Source organism: Adiantum capillus-veneris, chromosome 24 (assembly GCF_014529385.1).
Source record: "Adiantum capillus-veneris isolate H3 chromosome 24, ASM1452938v2, whole genome shotgun sequence".
NCBI lineage: Eukaryota > Viridiplantae > Streptophyta > Polypodiopsida > Polypodiales > Pteridaceae > Adiantum > Adiantum capillus-veneris.
The window spans coordinates 5649010-5668496 of record NC_140954.1 but is presented as its reverse complement, the minus strand read 5'-3'; positions in this window follow the sequence as shown (position 1 = coordinate 5668496).

Sequence of the window (19487 nt, the reverse complement as noted above, 5' to 3'; positions counted from 1 at the left end):
CATGTCTTTCCTAACACCCACTTCCATTAGCCTTCGATTTTCACCAAGCTTTCCCAACCCTTGCGTTATGTCTGTTTTAGTACACCATCCAGTTCAGGCTTTGTCTATGCACTTCCCCTTCCCTTCTACCTCCATCTTTTTGGTTCCCTTCAATGATGCTTCTAGCTCATTTGGTTGACTACCAATTGCTATCTTTGTTTTCATGATTGTTCTAATTGTTGACCAAATTCTACTTATTCTTGGTGATGTCTCTATAGTTTTTTCTCTATTCCCCTCCAAGGATTGTGTATTGATTTCAACTTGTTTATGATCTCTCCCTCTAGTCTTCAATAGTTCAATTTTTTAATGAACCTTTGACGTAGTGGTTTTGAATTTCTTTTTCAAATTCCAGTTCTCTCTCATGCTCTTCTTTCTCTCTCTCTATCTTGTGTGTATCTCCCTATTTCTCTCTCTTCTCTCTTTCTAGTTTCGTGGCTTTAACTCTATTCTCTTGGCATAGCCCAACTACCCATTCTACTCTCGTTACACCACCCTACTTTCCTATGCTTGGTTTCCCTTCTCTCCTACTTTGGCTCACCATTTGAGCTCTCTCCCTACTCTCTCTTCCCTGGTGCCCGTTCTCTTCCTATACTTGCCCACCCACTCTCTCCTTTTTTGTCAGTACCCTCCTCCTGTCTCCCCTATTGATGGCCGTTGCTCGCTCTTTCTCTGTTTGCACTTGCCCCATTTCTCTCTCTCTCTCTCTCTCTCTCTCTCTCTCTCTCTCTCTAGGCTTGCTTGCTCCTTCCTACCCTCTCTCTTCCTCGCTTCCTATCTCTCGCCCTATAGCAAATATTTTCTCTCACCTCATTTTCCTCCCTGACTTGCCTTACCCACCCTCGCTGGTTAAAACTTACCTAGTCCTTACCATTGTGAACTTGCCCTACCTAACCACCCAAGTTGCCTCACTCATCAACCACCTAGCCCGCCCATCCCTTCCCGATTTTCTCACCCTTAATCCATCTCCCTTGCCCTACATTGTCCCTAAATTTTCTTGCTAGCTTGGTTTCTCGCTTGCACATTAGCTTGCCCCTGCACTAACCCATTGACTCAACCATTCTCTCGCTCTCCCTTTCTTGCCTCTGATCACTTACTTTGTGCTTGTCCCACCTTGCATTAACAAACCTTCTCCTTACCCCTTACTCGCCACTCACCCTTCTTCCTTGCTTGCCCTAGACCTCCCTTCTCCTATATCTCTCTTTCCCATCTTCTCACCGTAGCCCATCACCCAAGGCTACCCACGCATGCTCGCCCTACCCACCTTGTTGTTGGCTTGTGTGCACACTGATCCCTTGCTTGCCCCCTCGCTTGCTCGTTGCCGTCCCTCGCCCAATCCTAGTCATTGCCCCCTAGCTCACCCTATCCGGCTACCACTCCACACTTTAGCCTTGGGGCTGCGCTCACTCACCCTATTCTGGCCCAATTCCCCTCAATTATCTTGCATCACCTTGCTACCTCTACTGACTGTTGGGGTATAAAGCCCAATGTGGTCGCCCAAGTAAGTGGGCGGGCCGCCAGGTATGTACACATATTCTTTTGTAAAAAACCTAATAAGAACTCACTATGCTCTACACATTACAGTAGAGCGAGTTCACCATATCGTCGTGCTCTTCTTCTCGCACTCTCTCTCGCGTCGCACTTCCGCTCGTACTCCTTCAACTGGTATCAGAGCTCAGATCGAGGCTCGGGGCAACACTGCAGGAGGCTAGAGTCACCAGCTCAGATTGGAGTGAAATTCGACAGGCGAAGACACGGCCCCAAATCCTGTGGGAGTGCTCGAAGGACTTGGTTTTCTCAGTATTTCATTCTGAGGTCATCTCGGCCACCGTTCGGCTTCGACAAAGGTCTACGCAGGCCATTTCCGACTACGTGGTCTCGGCGGGTGCAGATCCGACTCTGCGAATTTGGGGTTTTCGGCCTACGACTGCAGGTGCTGAGGATATCGACACTCCCAGAGTGTTGATTTGTGCCTGTCTACACATCGAAGGACAGCTCACAATTCTTGGAGGCGTGTCACATACGACACGGGCGCATCTACACATAGACTGTAGGCGACATCCACTAGTTCATCAGGTAGCTTGTGTTTGCTGCTTGATATTCTATATTTCATCCTGACATTGCAGGTACTTCCACATGGGATGTATTGTCAGAGATGATGTATGTCTGTTGAGGGTTTGCTGGCTGTGAGTCACGCAACAAACAACCGCCGCAGCGGTTACAGCATACAGTGGGAAATTTGTGGATGTATGACTTTGTGGGAAGTCTATGTACTGTCAGATTTACTGCAGCCTTTGTTGAGGGTCGAGTGAGGTTTTATTGAGCTGGGGGATTCTCGAATGTTGAGATCCTTTCGGTGATACAGGTCTTGGAGCGATCCCTCGAGCACCCTTAGATAGGCAGCTAGGATGTATTGACTGTGAGTTAGACAGTTGGGATTGCATCTTTGCTTTACTTCCGTTGAGGCATTGTCGTAGCCTATACTTACAGGACAGTGACAGGACAGTCAGAGACAGTACAGGTGCAGGACAGGTTTACCCGCAGCTTACAGTGTCAGAGAGACAGTGTTTTTGAGCTGTTTTTTGGTCTGTTTTTTGAGTACACCAGAGCCATTTTACAAAGGAGACTCTGCCGAAATTTATGCAGAATCTGAAGCCTTTTTGGTTCATTTGACAGGTTGATATTGGTTCAGAGGTCAGTTTACAGGGGAAACTCTGCCGAATTTTTCCCAGGAAAGTAAACCACTGTGAAGCGTAGCTATGGCTGGATCACAGGACACTGCTCTTTACAATATCAAGAAGCTGGATGGAACCAATTTCCCATTGTGGAAGAAGCAGATTTGGCACGTGTTGGTACAAAAGAAGCAGATAAAACCTATACATCTCAAAGGGATAAAACTAGAAGATATGGACGAAGATGAATGGAGCGAAATGGATGAAATCGCACTTTCTACCATTATGCTGACTTTGGCAGAAAGCGTTTACTTCAATGTAGCAGACGAGATGTCGGCTTATCAAGCATGGTTAAAGCTGAGTGATCTTTATGAGAAGCAGAGTGCAGCTTCACAGGTATACTGGCTTAAGAAGCTTGTTGACTTGAAGATGAAAGAAGGGACACCTATGTCCAATCATCTGAATGAATTCAACACAATCTATAGTCAGTTGTCAGCTCAAGGTGTCAAGTTTGATGAACCTGTTAGAGCTATGTTCCTGTTGATCACATTGTCGAAAAGTTGGGACACTTTTCGCACAGCTTTGAGTAATTTTGCACCTCCAGATGGTTTGAACATAGCAGGTGTAGAAGTAAGTCTGATTACTGAAGAAACCAATAGAAAGACAATGGACAAAGGCAAAGGAACAGCCTTAGTTGTCAGGGGAAGGACCAAAGAAAAGTACAAAGGTGGAAAGAGGAATCAGTCTTGTAGCAAGTCCCGCAGTGCTAAAGGCAAGAGTGACATAGAATGCTACCATTGTGGCAAGAAGGGTCACATGAAAAGAGACTGCAGAGAATGGAAAGCAGAAAAAGTCAAAGAGAAAGCTGAAGACCATGGTGAGAAGAACAAGTCCTCAGTGAAGATTCAAGAAATAAATGTGACAAACACTGTTGCAGAGGATGACAGTCTAGTGTCAGGAGACATCTACTTCTTGAAGAATACAATGGACTCAGCTCTTCTTATAGCATGTGATGAAAATGCACTGAGTGACTGGATTATAGACTCAGGGGCATCACTTCATGTGTCTCCAAACAAGGAGTGGTTTACTTCTTATGTGACCACTAAAGATCATGTTCGGCTAGGCAATGGGCAGACATGTGAGATCTTAGGTGTTGGAGATGTTCAATTGAAGTTTCAGAATGGCTCTTCTTTCACGCTGAAGAATGTGAGACATGTTCCCGCAATTACAAAGAGCTTGATCAGCACAGGTTTACTTGATGATGCTGGCTACGCCACCACTTTTGGACAGAACATGTGGAAGATATCCAAGGGTTCTATGATAGTAGCACATGGAGTAAAGTCTGGAGGACTTTACATGATTTATGTATCAAATGTCTCTAAAAATGTAATCAATGTAACCGAGCAGCCGAACGTTTCTTTGTGGCATAGCCGGTCAGGACATATGTCCAAGAAGGGAATGGAAATCTTGTCTCGTTCTGGTTATTTGCCTGGCTTTTCATTTAATGATTTTGAATTCTGTGAACATTGTCTGTATGGTAAGCAAACACAGTAGCCACATAAGCATAGAAGCAGTAGAAGAGATACATAGTTGGCACTTGTTCATAGTGATTTGTGTGGACCTATGCCTAACCTATCTCTAGGGGGAGCTTCTTACTTTATGACATTTATAGATGATTACTCGAAGAAAGTATGGGTTTACTTTATCAAGCACAAGGATGAAGCGTTTAGTATTTTCAAAACGTTTGTGACACTTGTGGAGAATCAGAGTGGCAAGAAGCTTAAATGCTTACGCACTGACAATGGTGGAGAGTATGTTTCAAAGGCCTTTCAGGACTTTTGTGAGTCAAAAGGTATAAAACGTGAACTTACTGCTCCTTACAATCCTCCTCAAAATGGTGTTGCTGAGAGGATGAATAGGACCATACAAGAGAAAGTCAGAAGTATGTTGTCTAATGCACAACTGCCAAATGGGTTTTGGGCTAAAGTTGTATCAACAACTGTTCATCTTGTAAATAGATCTCCTAGCAAGGTTTTGCAGAAGGATTCAGTGCCAGAGATGGTATGGTCAGGCAAAATTCCCTCATACAAGCATCTCAGAGTATTTGGCTGTGAGGCATATACTCATGTTCCAAAGGAATTTAGGAACAAACTTGAGCCAAAGAGTAGAAAGTGCATCTTTCTAGGCTATGGTAATTCTGGTGAGATGGGGTACAGACTTTGGGATCCCGAATCCAGAAAGGTTGTCCGCAGCAATGATGTTCACTTTAATGAATCCAAATATCATTCTAAACCAGAGAGGGTTGAGGAGATTAGAAGAGTTGTCTTCCAAGAAGATGGACCTGCACGTGCAAGACAAAATGTCAGGGCTCAAGAGGAGCAAGGACAGGATAGAGTGGAACCATAGGTTGTGGCTGAGCCTGAGCCACCTATTGTGCATAGATCTGGACGTGTCACGCGACCTCCTGATAGGTTTGTTCCATCTATGAACTATGTCATGTTGACTGATTGCAATGAGCCTTCATGTTACAAGGAAGCAGTGCAAATGAAGGACTCCGGGAATTGGCAATTGGCCATGCAGTCAGAGATGACAGCTCTGCATAAAAACCAGACATGGAAGCTAGTTAAATTACCACGGGGCAAAAAGGCTCTACCTTGTAAATGGGTTTACAGGTATAAAATCACCACTCATGATAGTCAGCCAAAGTACAAAGCAAGGCTTGTTGCCAAGGGCTTTAAGCAAGAACAAGGCATTGACTTTGATGAAGTCTTCTTTCCGGTGGTCAAGATGACTACATTGAGATGCTTTCTTGCATTGGTTGCCATATTAGATTTGGTGTTGCACCAAATGGATGTCAAGACAGTGTTCTTGCATGGTGATTTAGATGTGGAAATTTACATGCAGCAGCCAGAAGGGTTTGTTGAGAAAGGCAAGGAAGATTGGGTATGCCAATTGTTAAAGAGTCTTTATGGCTTAAAACAATCATCGAGGGCATGGTACCATAAATTCCACAAGTTTATGCTTTCTCAAGGCTACAAACGTAGTGAGTTCGATCACTGTCTATATACAAAGAAGGCTAAGGATGGCAGTTGGTTGATCCTTATTTTGTATGTGGATGACATGTTGATTGCTGGCAAGCACTTGGAAGAAATTTCAGTTTTGAAGTCAAAGATGGCAAAATCGTTTGACATGAAAGACATGGGTGAGGCAAGTCATATACTTGGTATGCGCATTGAGAGAGACAGATCAAAGAAGTTGATTTGGTTATCTCAAACATAGTATATTGACAAGGTTTTGCAATGTTTCAATATGGAGAAGGGAAAGGCATTGAGTGTTCCATTGCCACCATATGTGAAACTTAGCAAACAAGATTGTCTTGTGTCTGAGGAAGAACAGGCTGAAATGGATAAGATTCCATATGCGTCTGTAGTGGGTAGTTTGATGTATGCAATGATTGCTACTCGCCCAGACATTGCATTTGAAGTGGGAGTAGTAAGTCGATACATGTCAAACCCAGGCAAGAAACATTGGGAGGCAGTGAAAGGAATATTGAGATACTTGAAAGCTACAAAGAGTATGCGTATATGCTATGGGAGTTAGGAGCTAAGTGTAAAGGGTTTTACAAACTCAGATTATGCAGGTGACTTAGACAACCGAAGGTCTACGTCAGGGTATGTCTTTACATTGGCTGGTGGAGCAGTATCATGGCGTTCTAGATTACAAGATTGTGTTACTCAGTCTACTACAGAGGCTGAATATGTTGCAGCATCAGAGGCATGCAAAGAATCAATTTGGCTTAGTTGACTAGTAATAGATTTGGGAATCAAAGAAGAGATGCCTGTGTTATATTGTGATAGTCAAAGTGCTATACAATTGGCTCGCAATCCAGTTTATTACTCAAAGACAAAGCATGTGGATGTGAAGTATCATTTCATCAGGGAAATGCTTGAGGATAAGCAACTTCAGCTTGTCAAAGTTCACACCACAGAAAATCCTGCTGATCTACTTACAAAAGGACTTCCCTCAGAGAGCTTTGCGCATTTTCGCATGTAGTTAGGTGTAGGGTAGTACATCACTTCTCTACATCTCTTGTATATTAGCTTGTATAGTAGCTTCTCTCACACTTAAAGTACCACATTGGACTTTAAGTGGGAGGTTGTTGGGGTATAAAGCCCAATGTGGTCGCCCAGGTAAGTGGGCGGGCCGCCAGGTATGTACACATATTCTTTTGTAAAAAACCTAATAAGAACTCACTATGCTCTACACATTACAGTAGAGCGAGTTCACCATATCGTCGTGCTCTTCTTCTCGCACTCTCTCTCGCGTCGCACTTCCGCTCGTACTCCTTCACTGACCATGCAGCTACTCGCTCGCCCCGCGCTTGCCCACTTCTACCTAGCCCCGATACCCACACCATCATTTACTTGACCCTCACCACCACCCGATGCTCACCAGGCTTGCCTCGCCTTTGTCCGTCCATTCCTTTTCCAACTTTCCCTTGCCTTGGAACATCGTCGTCCTGCACCCCTTGCTTATCCCTACTCACCCTCACTCGGTCTTTTCTCGTTGATGCCTGTCTACCTTTACACACTCGCCTTTTCGTGGCCTGCATCCTTGCCGACAATCACTTGGCTTGCCCCCTTCTTCCCACCTAGCCTGCTCCTCTCCCTCACCATCACCCTTTCCCATCCTTTTATCCCTCACCTTCACCCGCTGACTCTCTCCCCTTTCGTTGCGTTGGGCTTCACTTGCCCTGGCCCCCGAGTCTTGCCCTCCCTTTCCTGTGCTCGCCCACGTCTTCGACTTGCCAGCAGCAGCGCCAACCCTCCTCGCTAATTGCAACATTGTTGCCCCTCCTTGCTAATCATTGTGTTTGCGCGGCAAGGAGCGCACATGTATCTAGTGAATGAACCTTGTTCCACGCAAATAATTACACGATGGTTATTAATTCTTCTTGAGTTTGAATTTACCGTTGTGGTGAGAGCCAATAAAATACATGTCATGGTAGATCATTTGTCTCGCATACCCAATGGTGAAGCCCCTACTAGAATTGATGATGAATTGTCTGATACTTCCCTGTTCCTAGTCGAGACCATGCATCATTGGAGTGAGAAGATTGTAAACTTTTTAGTTAATGGTTTCCCACCCAAAGAGCTTCGTAAGGATATAGCTCACAAAATCCTAAAGGAATGTGAACCTTATCCTCTAATTGCAGGAACTCTCTATAAGCTAGAGAAGGATGATATTCTTAGACGTTGTGCTCGTGAGGATGAGTATTTATACGTACTGCAAGAAGCCCACATGGGTATAGCCGGAGGACATTTTTCAGGGAACTAACTGCTAGAAAGGTGCTGCATTCATGCTATTGGTGGCCTACCTTATTCAAGGATGCTATCACTTTTTGCAAAAGAGTGTGATGAATGCCAACATTACAAGATCACACAAATAAAGGATAAAATACCCTTACATTCTATTAAAGTGACTCAACCATTTGAAAGATGGGGTTTAGACTTTGTAGGCCCAATTATTCTGGTAGCTCGTAACACTCGATCTCAATATATTATTGTTGCCACTGACTATGAAATTGTGATAAAAAGGGCTGAGGCCAAGGTGACACGCAAGGATGATGCAATGTCAACTCCTAAGTTTATCTTTGAGAACATTATTACATGATTTGGTTGTCCCCTTGAGATTGTGAGTGACAATGGTACTCATTTTATCAATGGAGGGATAAAGGAACTCACTAAAAATTTCATGATAGCCCACCATAAGCCTGCACCTTATTATCCACAAGTCAATGGCCAAGCTGAGAGCACTAACAAGAATTTAATTTCTATCTTACTAAAACAGTGGATGCTCATCGCACAAATTGGGATTTCAAGCTGACATCAGCTCTATGGTCTTATCGTATTTCTTACAAAGTTGTTATTAATTGTACACCATTCAAGATGGTGTATGGACAAGAAGCAGTTATGCCATGGGAGTTTGTAATTCTTAGTCTGTGGATAGCTTCACAAGAAGGTTGGGATGGTAACCCTTTAATTGAGCGTTTATATATCCTTGAGAGGTTAGATGAAGAGAGGTAATTGGCTGTGCAAAATGCACTTATGGAGAAGGATAGGAGAAAGAAATGGTTTCACTGTCATTTAAAGAACAAGGATATCAAGGTTGGGTATAAAGTCCTTATGTATGGAGTGCGTAACGAGAAGAAAAAGTCAAAATATGCGAGAAAAGGACCATATAGAGTATGTGAAATCACCCCACAAGGTACCATTCGTGTGGTACCTTATGTATGGAGTGCGTAACGAGAAGAAAAAGTCAAAATATGCGGGAAAAGGACCATATAGAGTATGTGAAATCACCCCACAAGGTACCATTCGTGTGGAAATTCTTGGTGGAGTTGAAACCTTGGATTCCTCAATGGAAGTAAAGTTAAAAGATACTATGATCCTTTAAGCCAAGAGTAGCTATGTGCCGTCCATAAAAAAAAGGCAGCCAAGGCATAGGCAGAATTGAAAAAGATACAAGCTCAAGCTGAAGCTAAGGAGCGAGAACAACATATTAGACGCCAACAAGAGGCCAACCTTGGAGTTACACATGCACTTCAAGTTGAAATAGAGGATGATTGGTTGGACTCTAGCACACCTCTATGATACCCTATCGAGTTAAATAACGCCTATGAGAAAGTGCTATATAACGCCTTATTGGACACAGGTGCTAAATATAATCTACTATAATCATACGGAGTGCGGTGTTAGTTAGGAAAGCCATCTCTATCTGAGAGTACCATCCAAGTCAAGGGTATCAATAAGAAGAAAACTATTGTTTTTGGAATCTTGCACACTTCTGTCAGTTATGACAATGGGGTCGTAGCTCAAGACTTTTTGGTCATGCCTGCTGGAACTATGGAAGGCAATATAAACCTAGGATACAAATGGATGTTAGCAACCAAATGCACTACCGATTGGGGGACTGGGAGTGTCATAACATAGAAACCAACTCTTAGACCTGCCACTCAAGCGAGAGTCCCTGAGATATCGCCTCCTGAGGGAATACAAAACATTGCATGTCCAAGAGATTGAACCATCTGTACCCATAGCACAACCCTCTAGAGATTCAACTTTTGTGGCTGAAACAAAGCATGAGAGGCAAAAGACTCATCGTAATATAACAAAAAAACATACAAATGGGTCCCTAAAGATTCTTTAGCGACCATTTCTGACACTAAAAAAATAGAAGCCTTGTAAGAGACACCCCACTTGCTACAAGAAATGTAAGAAAACATTGTGTTGGATTCCTAATGACTATTGGAAGCCCAAGGCTATTATGAAGTGAATGATCAAAACTGGGTGTCTACCCAGTGTTTGCCTGTGAATGGGATTTGGTAGATACACTAACATGTTTAAAAAAAAAAGACGAATTAGAATGGCTGATACGTCTCTTGACCATGAATGATCCATACTTAGTAGAGAACGTCTCTCCAATTGCACAAGATTACCCTTTTGAGCAAGATGACTATACATATTTGGTGACATTCTTAGTGAACATATGTGCATCTAATGATGAGGAGGATTTACATGATTACACGAATGACATGTATTGCCTCACTGATGACTTTATTTTTCTTGACGATGATAAAGATAGGGGTTTAGACTTAGGGCTGTCATCCCATCTATACAACATCATGTTCCTTTGACCCTCTAGGAGGGTGCAAATAGTTAAGTTAGGGTTCTTTATGTTGTTTTGATTGTGTTCAATAAAGGTTGGTATCTCTTCCCACTAATGTGCCTCCTAGAGGTATTCCTTGTGTTTTCTAGTGTGTACAGGAACGCATTGTAGTAATTGGGATTTTGAACTTCATGCAATCTTTGTCTAGTTCACTCTTCGAATGAAGTGCGATCATCAACACGAACAGGTGTTTCTTGTCCATTATCATTGCCTCTTGTTTTTTTAGCATCCATGTTTGTCTGCTTTAACTGTGATTGATAGCACAATATTCAACATGTTTGCTTAGTATTAAACATTAGATTCAATATAATTTTATGTCATTGTCCCTTGTTTAGTTTTATGAATCAAGAAGTCTGACTAATCTAGTTTGACCAAGATAGACATTAAAGACCTTCTCTTCATATCATGGGAAATGCCTTCCTAATTGTCAATGGTTACTTTAGGTTCTTAATCTGATATTATGAAGCATTGTGTGCAATATGCTAGTGCTTTCTAGTGGGCTTAGTCCCTCTTGACCTTTAGCTTAAGTATTATAAAGGGAGTTTACTATTGTGATGAGCCTGGGAAGGGTAATAGTGTCAAAATGACTCCCGAAAGTTAAAAATTGAAATGTAGTGATAAACAAACAAACAAAAAGAAAAAAAGTGCTAAAAATGTAGAATCTTAAGCTGGAAGAGAAATCCCAGCTTGATTTGGTACTTCACTCACATGTATTGCCTATGGTACTAGAGCCCTAGAGGTTCCTAGTGTGGGTGTTTTTTCTTGAGAAGCAAAAAGCCCAAGGCATACAAAATAAGCACACACGTCAAAAATTGAATCAATGTGAAAAACACTTTGGGAGGTCAAACGAAGGGAATAATTCAGGTGATGAATTCACGTGCAATTTCTTTTATCGTATCTTAACTAGACGGTCTTCTAGGTATAGCCTCTAGTCAACCCTCGGACATGAAATACTTTGCTCTCATGATTAAACAGCTTAATTGACCAGAGACAATTGAGAAGCTTGCCCATGGTATTAATAGTTCACCTTTAGTGCCTCTCGACCGTTAAATTAGTGTTCCTAGACTTGTTATTTTTTGACATTTACAAGTGCTTATACGTTTGATTATATTATAATTTAATGTTTACTACTAAAGAATTGTTTAATATTTTGTTACCAATCAATCTGTGTGCCTATTCATTGCATATGCTTTTTAATTATATATGTTCTATGAGAATGCTATTATTGTGCCATTTTTGGTTGATTTTTGTAGTGTTTGAAGAAAGCTAAAGACATTCAATCTCAAATGCTCTTCCACCTTGATGAACGGGTTTCACTTCACTAGCTTTTGAGGATGAAATTTACATCAGGAAGGGGGGACATGTTAACCACTTACGGACATGCTATCACCATTGACGGATGCCTTATCACTTTATTTGAGTCATGGACCAGGCTTGTCGGCCCTATAGGTGTATAGGTGATCGCCGATGAGAGACACACCACTTATCGCATTTTTACTTTATTTTTGCTTGGTCACTGTGGGCACCCATGTGTGAATGGGTCAAAGCTGCATGAGAAGGACAAGAAAGGAAGATCAAAGATTTGGATTCTACTATTCTCAATACCAATGCACATGCACAGTGGTTGCAAATGCAAATCAACATTGCCAACATGCAAGTGATACAAGCAGAAGCCAAATTGAAAGATCAAGGTGACATGTTGGATAAGTTAAAAGCAAATGCCACAGTGCTTACTCTTCAAGGCAACAACCTCGCCTACCAAGCAATGGAAAAGCAATGCAAAGATCTAGAAACAAAAATGAAGCAAGAGCGGATGCAATGGAGGGAACTCTCCCTCAGCTTTATGAACAAAGAGGAGGAGTATCAGAAGCAAATAGCAAAACTCCAAGTTGAGCTGGACGTGACAAAACTACAGTCCAAAGAGAAATCACACACTTCTGAAGAAGGAACATCAAAACTAGCATTGCCAAAAATGGAAGCTCTCCAATTTTTGTAGAGCATAGATCCAACAAAAACGTCCACATCTACCCAAGAGGAAGAAATGGTAGATTCTGTGTCTGAAGAGCTGTTGGACAATTTCAGTGTCGAAGTGAAAAAAGAGTTAAAGATTTAGATAGCTCAAGAAATGATAGATATCTGGAAAGAAGCCATGGAATGGGAAGAGAGGATCTTGCATCGAGTGAATGTAGCTCAGCTCACATCTCAACATATTATAACTACATGACATCAGTAGTCTCTACCATATCCTCTAATCAAATATGAAGTGCTCAAGGTGAAAGATAGACTAGTCAAAGACCAAGCAAAGTAGCTGATGCTGCGGATCCACACCCATCTTTGGAGAAAGACCTGGCTCAAGAGGCACCCCATGTATACCATTCTTTAGACTAAGGCTCCACCAAAGATCCGCAGAGATCAGACTTTTTGCCCAATGCCTAGAGTCAAAAATTGGGGAAGCCATCAGCACATTCTCAAAAAACATATGGTTTGGCAAAACTACCCTAGGCTTTCTCCACGCAAAGGACAATCAAATGAGGATTATATGCTAAAGATGCTCAGCAAGGCAGTGAAAATCTTCAAGCAGATCCTAGATTTGGCATGCACCATGTTTATTAAAATTGCCAAAATGATCCTCACATGTATCCAGACATTTCATCATGCAGAACAAAGTGATGTAACATGGATGGCTTTCTTGGAGGGCAATCAAGGCTTATGCTATGACCTATCCAATCAGCCTAGTGATGAAACTCTTTATGAAGTCTTTGCAAGAGTCACGTTTCTACCATCGTATTATATGCAGACCTTTGAAGAAATATTATACACTAGCTTCTTCACATTCCGCGTATTTTTGGTCCCATGGTGGATAATCTACAAGCAAGATTTGTGGCATACACAACCACGAAGCTCAACCACCCCATCGACATGCAGTTTTTCATAGAAGAAAATAAGAAGTTGGACAATACTTACTATGAAGACCTCAAAGCTCTAAAGAAATGAAAAAAAGCACAAACTCCGGACCACTACCTAGTTCCTTGAAGCTGTGTCATGGACGACCTAGACTAGGAAGGGGAATGTTAGTTGTCTAGCTAACAAAGAGGCTCTAAAGACCAGCCATGATGTAATATTTCATTTTTTACTCAATCTGGATAATTATAGCTGGAAGCCTTTTTTTTTATTGATTCTCAAAGCAAGTGCATATATAATGTCGTTTCTAGTGGGGCTATAAGCTTCCAGATCGTAACAACTAATCTTTAGCTTGAGACAGACGACACATCGCTTTATTTTTGGCCTACAACCTTATGGCAAGGTGTAAATGCCAACTTTTGTATTAGTTTTGTAAGTTCACTTTGGATAATAAAGCTACGTGTGATTACAAAGAATGTTGTGTATTCTTCTTCTTTCTTCCAAAGCTTGTAACTCTCTCGCGGATAGTCTATTTGGAGTGTCGTCACTTCCATTGTGTTAGGTGAAAGCTCCCCACGGCATTGTAAGTTTCTTGTGACACATATATGTTTTTGTTGTATCTAACCTCCTTCTAAACCCATTCATAACTCACACTTTACATATCAAAACTGCATTTTTATGCATAGGAGGGGTATTGGGGCATCATCACTAAGCTGATAGGTGCATTCAGAGCCAAAAATAGCTAGGTCAAATCTGTCCTACAACTATTAATTGTGATTTTGGACAAGGTCAAAAGGGGGGTTTGAGGGTTGGGGCACATTTCCTTAGATGTTACTCAACCGTCCTATAAATTTGGTTGTGTTTGGACTTTCTTTGCTTGGCGAAATGATGGGATTCCTTTGCGGTGTTGTAACTAGTTTTTGTTACATGACATGCAATCAAGTATCGTTTTGAGTCAGTAGGGATTGAATGTGTTTTCCAAGAGAGTGAGAATCTCTTGTAGCCTCCATGCCTAGTCGGATCACCCCCATCCCATGGTATGACAATTATGTATGTGGTTCTTATTATCTCTACAAAAAGATAGTTTGGCTTGGCAAGCAGAGGGCCCAACACAAACTCATAAAAGTGAGTGTATGAATTATATTAACTAATTTCTTTTCCAAAGGTGCCTCAAGATCATGACAAGCTTTAAGAGATAACATATTACAAAGGATAGCATCCTGGCTTTCCCAAGAAGCAACCACCTTCCTCTTATCAGGGAAGATTTATCATTGTGAAGCTCTAGTCATTACATGAGTATTATGAAACAACCCAAGGTTCCTAGCCTTCCACATTTGTTTAAAGTAGCAGAACATGACAATTTGAGTGCATACCAAGAGTGCTTGGCCTTTCAACCTCATCCCTCCAAGGAACAAGTCATTCTGATAGAAACCTATCCTCTATGTCCTTTGAGCCCACTTGCACAATTTCCATGCAAGGCCATTGATAGCCAACAGGTGAAGGAGGTACTCACCAGCTATATTGCATCCATTGCATCTATCGTGGGAGATTCCCCTAGCATGATCTTTCACTCCTGTTGCAAGAGTCCCCCCACAACACCTTTGATAAAAAGCACTTCATTGCCACGGGCCATTGCGGACCCCAAATGTTATTTACTATCACCTTCCATCTTGCCGCTTGCCAGTGAATTTTCCATTGCTTGTTTAGGGCAGTGAACAACTTATTCGAGGCCATAAGAGAAAGCTAAACATCCTTGGTCTTTAGTTTCATAATGCCTGTACTTGGGCCGTCGCCAGACTTTTCACTTGAACTCGGATTCGAGTACCAACATACAACAATTGTCCAACCCTTCCAAAATGATGATTGCCAAAAGACACTCTTATCCCATTTAGATTGAATTGAGTAGACAATTGATCAATACCTTTCCATCTTCTGTCATTGTTGCCCCAAAAGTGGGCTAGATGTCTCATACCTTCATTGCTCATTTTTTTGTCGGTGCCCCTCCACAAAGGGCTCAATGACATGCCACTGTCTTTAGAAATCCAAGGGGACCAATGACTGATGGAATTATGGAAGTATCTAGTTATCTCTCCCCACTCCAATGTCTCTGTTACTCTATTGCGCTTCCGTACCAAGGAATTTTAGCATTTTAAATTATATACTTTTAAAATTTACACTATTTGGGGCTATTTTCAAATAGATTTTTTCCCTTTCACCTTGCTTTCAACCGGCAGTTTTGGATTTCTAAAGGGGAGCAATGGAAGTTGATACACCTTTTTCTTTAACACTAGTTGCAACCTAGTCACACATGTAGGAAGGATCGATGCAATAATTAAGTTGCTAAGTAATGGCTTACACATAGAATAATCTTGACAAGATGAAAAAGAGGTTCTTGAGATTTTTCATGCTCTAGCATGCTTGAAAATCCTTGGCACTAAGTAACACTTACATTGAGGAGTAATGGGATCAAATGCTAGTAGATTTTGGTTGATTTCATTGAGTCTCCTACCCAACCGCATGAACCTAAACGTATATTAGACTATCATGATTTACATACATGTCATCATGTACATTGACGAGCTTTAGCCAAGTGGAAAGATTGACATGAAGAAGGTGTCACTTGGGGAAAACATAAGTGTTCTTAAGAAGAAGTTTCTCACTTTTGTTTTTGAGGACAAAAACACTTCTCCAAGGGGGGGGTAATGTCATGCCAAGGGCAACCTTGGGGGTCAAGGAGAAAGGACCAGGCAAAGGGCTGACTGCCAGTGGGAAGGGAATCCTAGTCCAAGTGGCTATGAAAAGGGAGGTTGGGAGGAGGATTCACTCAGACAATTCCCAAGGCATCACAACTAGTGCCTCCTAACCATGCTTCACACAATGTATAAGATTTTTCTAGGATATCACAAATAGGATAACCCTTTACATTATGAAATGGATATCCTTGAAACAAAAAGTTTTCATAAAAGGGTGAAATATAATGGAAGCAGTGATTTCAATGTGGGGAGGAATTGAACATGTCCATGACTCCAATCAAGATTTTGATTTTGTGAAGGTAGATTTATGATGCCAGTGTGGTCCTTTATCTTATTAAGTATGTAAATGATGGGTTTTGGGCCCATACTTTTGAGCTTCATCAGAATCCTATTTTGGCATGCCTGGGAAAGGATTGCGTTCAATGGCCTCCTCCCCAAATTCTTCTCCCTCAATCGGACAGTTAGATAGGGATGTCCCCTACTCCCTTACTCTTTGCAATAGCTATGGATGGGCTTAAATGTCTTGTCAAACTCTAAGCTTCAAGAACGTAAAATAAAAGGCATTGGACTCCCCAATTCAGATTCACAATAGTGTTTGTCACAATTCACTAATGACACCAACGTGTTGTTGGCCAATAAAGAGGAACCATTATGGGAATTTTGACAATGTTTAAATGTATTTTGTCTAGCCTCATGTTGCAAGATCAACCATTCCCAGATCAAACAAGGTGACGCTGCTTTTCCTTAATGGTTGGTTAGCCTTTGGGTGTAAGCATATCAAAATCCAAGAACCCTTCAAACTACTTGGCATCACCATGGGATATGGGCTTTCCCTCAACGACAAATGAAAATGGGTATTGGCAGGTCTCAAGCTAAAATAAATAGGTGAATAGGGTTCCAATGAACTCTCATGGGAAACATTCTGGTCATCAACCACTTCTTAATGGATTGTGTAGTGTTATTCTCGCCTGCTAGCCACTGAAGGACACTGCAAAAAAATTGTCAAGGTATGCAAAAATTTCCTTTGGTCTAGAGAGATCACCACATCCAAAAAAAGCTAAGTCAAATGGGATATTTGTTGCCTCTAAAAGGACAGAGGTGGCCTAGGTATCATAAACATCTCCCACTTGGTGGATAAGATGGCTATCAAGACCATCACTAAAGCCCTTTTTCAACCTCAAGGAGAATGGTCTATTCTTCTCCTTAAGAACCTCCATAGGTTTAGGATGTCTCATGCTAAAGGCTAGTCCAACCTTCCCTCTCTTACTCTGTTCTTCAGCCCACACCATTCATCCCACTTAGGGTCCAACCTACTTCCCTCCCTTTGGGTTCTTGGAATTGGCATCATAACAAATTGACCCCCAATTGGCTCTCTAACCATAGCTAGCTCTTCTCCAAAATGACTCAATTTGGTGGCCATGAGTCATAGGTAAAGAAATGCAAATAGGCCACTCCAGGCTAGCCCTAACTGTTCATAACAAAGGTGCCAAGAGATGGGTAGATGTTCGTTCCCCTGTCCATCATGATTGGCTTTTTGACCTTGACTTCTCCCTCAAATTTCAGCTTCAACATTGGGAGTTCTCTCACCTGTGTATTAATATTTTTCTAGCTCCTTGATTCCCTTATATGGCTCCTCAACTACTCGCCCAATCTCTCCCTGTGAGGTATAGCTTGGCTGGGTGGATTCCATCTCTCCCACCCTCAACTAGACTATAAAGCCCTCTCTCCCCCTCTCCACATCACGTTGGACCAGAGATGGAACCTTTCCCTTGATAGATTAGAATGGAATTTTTCATTGAGGACACTTTGGTCTAGAGCTTCTTCAACCAAAAAGGTTGCTCTCCGTTGGCTAGTCCTGCACAAGGCCTTATAAATAGGTGCAAAATTGAGATAATTAAGTGTTCCTAGGGTATTTTCCATAGATGTAATAGAGCTACAGAAGACTTGGCGCACTTCTTTTTAAATTGCCCCTTCAACTGCCCCCACTAGATCCAACCTTAAAAAGTTTAGGAAATTCGCTCTCTTGGAAACATATCCTACTGGGAGATAGATTTGGCATCCCTTCTCTCATATAGAAACACATGAGAGATGAATCAATGTGGGTTATTTGGAGGCAAAGAATCCAAAGCTAAGATTTTTTTGTTGAAACTGTTTTATAGGAAGAAAAATTGACCCTAGCAGAGTGCATACTCTACAAGAAGAATCAACAAGTGCTAGACATGGTTGACACACTGCTAGCATTGATCAAGCCGCGTGCTATGCCGGGGACACCATGGAGGCAGAGCTATTAGAGAATACCTAGATACCCTAGAATAAAACTAGAATCAAGCAGGAGCACTGTTGATTCGGATTCAAGCTGAGCTAGATGACCTTAAGGCATAAGAGATATGGATTTGTGATAAGTGATCATTGTAACTTGGATATGTATCTATGGGCTCACTCCTTGAGCTAATAGATGTAACTTTTTGGTCTTCTTTCTAATATAATGCCCACCTTAACTTGGTTAAGAAAAAAACATTTTAAAATTTCCAATGTCCATTTATTTTTAATGAGTCTTGCTACATTCTTGAAAATTGTGGCCTATGCAAACCTTGTAGTGGACAATATTGCAATAATTTTTTGTCTAGATAATGTCCATATGGTGATAATGATAGCTTAGGCAAAGAGTTGACACACCGTTGATCCAAGTGCTAATATTACCCTTCTAGCTATGATCTAGATGGTGACGATGCTAGCTTAGGCAAATAGTTGATATATTCTTGATATTTTGGTTTCTACTTTGAGGTTCAAACAAAAATACTTATTGATGCTCTTAATACAAAGAGAATTGGATACTAAAATATTTTACCCATTTATGTGAATGTGGGTTGGCTCACTTAAGATACTTGTGTAGAAAATATGAGATTGGACTTATCATTTAAACCACTCTTTCAAAATATCCAAACAAACTTAGACGGTGACATCCTAACCCTTGTTGTGATGGCTATTCAAAATTTAAATCCATGAGCATTTGATGTCTAAACTCAATGGTATATGATCAAAGAAAGTTCATATTAGGACATACCTTGAATGTCTTGGCACATTTTTTCTCTCCAAATGGTGCATGTACAATGAAATCAACCATCATATTGTGCATGCATGATCCCATAGCCCATCTTGAAAGATCCTAATTTAGAAGACTTGCGGTTAGAGATGGCTTAGTTAGATTGAGACCCATAAGTATGCCCTTCATACAATCATCTCACATATAGACCCATCTCATTAGATGGTAATAAAAGAGGCAATTTGATGGCTAGAAAGGCTAATTGTCTCTACTAATCATATTGAGTCTCCTTATATGGATATGAAATCCACAATCGTCTTGAGTCTCCTCATATGGATCCTAAATCCACAATCA